Source organism: Artemia sp. Qi Xiang Cuo, chromosome 18 (genome assembly GCF_049724085.1).
Source record: "Artemia sp. Qi Xiang Cuo chromosome 18, ASM4972408v1, whole genome shotgun sequence".
Taxonomy (NCBI): domain Eukaryota; kingdom Metazoa; phylum Arthropoda; class Branchiopoda; order Anostraca; family Artemiidae; genus Artemia; species Artemia sp. Qi Xiang Cuo.
Genome location: NC_142811.1, coordinates 36,192,010 through 36,194,069, shown reverse-complemented (window position 1 = coordinate 36,194,069; position 2,060 = coordinate 36,192,010).

Here is a 2,060-nt window from a genome sequence, read left to right as displayed (position 1 = left end):
TTGCAAAATGTTTTAATTGTATTATGTTTATTCTACCTTATGGAAATGCTCTCATAGGTTACTTAATGCGTTAACTGTTTTGTAGAGGGTATGTGGGAAGGTCCACAGCCACTGTTCATAACTAATTTAACATCAGTCATGGTGAAATTTTATTGTTGATACTTTAGCTTAGACTGATTCTTTGAAATGCTATAGACAACAACAGGTATGAACGCAGAAGAAGGACCTCGGTCCCAGCCCCTTTCCCCCTGATATCCTAAATTTTCATGAATTTTTAGCACTTTTTATTTAAAGTACCAATGAATTTTTTTTTTTTATTATCTTCCATTCCCCATCTTTAAAAAAAATACTCTGAACATGCCTGAACCACGTGTATTTTAATCTTAAGTTTACAACCGAAAAATATTTGTGGTTAGTCGATTTCAAAGATAAGACTTGAAATACACTTTTAATTTTAATTTCATCCTTTTCAAAATCCATGATTCTTTGTAGTTTGGTTCTGATTTGAGAAAGATTAAAATGAAGAACGCGAATAACATTTAAATTTTGCCTCTCTATTATCAAACAATCCTTGTATAATCCTGGTCAAAAAATTTTATGGCAATATTTTTGCAATTAAATTTTATGATTTTAATTTTCTTTAAATTTTGAATCATAATTTTATATTTAATCAATAGTTTATAATTTTTTTAATTTTACAAATAATTTTCATTTGGCATTTAATATTTTGAATGGTAATTGACCATTTTTATTAAAATAATACTTCAATGTCAATTTAAATAACATTATATATTTTGTGTCTTTTTCCTATTTCAAACCAAAGATGTTGAATTTACTTTAATCAGAAATTCAGTTTCAAAGATATGCTTCTTTTCGACCTTCGCTTTGTTTTTATAGTCGAAATCCTGCCATTCTTCAATAGATCGTGCTTTCTTTATATTTTATAGCTGTAACACGACAAAAATAGAGTGTTACCAGTTGTAAAATTTATGTGGAAAAGTTATTTTCTAGCCAGTTGTATTATGAGTGGAAGGGTCGTTGGGTCTAGAGACACCTCCTCCTTTCTTCTAGATTGAGTGAAATTAGTACTCTTCTATTAAACGGACTCTTTTATATAGTGCTAGTTTGTTTAAAGCTAATGAAATAAAATAAAATTGGATGAATCTATAATAGTTTAAAAACCAATTTGGGCTATATATTTGCACATTAGGGGGGGGGGGGTTGGCAAAGCATACCATATATTAAATACGTAACTTAACCTAACCTAGGTAGCTTCCCCCCCTAAACCCAAAAAAACAAAAAACAATTTAAATACAAGTCTTGCCTTTGTTTATATCCCAGAAGGCATTGTAAACCTATTTTCATCACGCGTCTCAGTCTATTTCGTGATTAGTTTGCATTGCCGTATATAAAAGAGTCCGTTTAGTAGAAGAGTAAGGTAAAATTATATAAAGAAACTTATTTATTGTTGTTTTATCACACTTACAAACTATTTTTACACAAACATACCTCGCTTGAAATAGTTTGAATTTCCGATATGCCCTCATAACTAGTTATTTTTTTCAGCGTCTATTTCTCTGTCTACTGGGTAGCAAAGTTGAAAGTTCCTTCTTTCTTCCCTCTTCCTGTGCCGCAGTATCTATTCTTCCTCTGTCTTGTTCACTAGCTTAGAATTTGTTTGTGTATTAAAATATGTAGATTCGACGGACGAAATGGCTATGAAATGGATTCTGATCGGGATTTTGCCGGGAATTTGGTCAGTTTTGGCCAATAAATAACCGAAAATTCTTTTTATGAATTTTTTGTTCACAATTCAGTAGGGGAGTTGGGGGGGGGGTAGAAACCTAAGTGCCCTTCTCTGGGTGTGGCATATAACTGGACACAGTGTTGGCACTTCTTCTTCATCTTCCATTTTTAGTTAAGACGAGGAAGAACAGTTATGAATAATAACGAAGACCACACTGCCTTTCCATAATACACAACAAAAGATAAAAGAATGAGGAATTATTCTAAGACAGCGAACATTTTTAAAATAAATACTACGGTTTTTTATCTAAGAG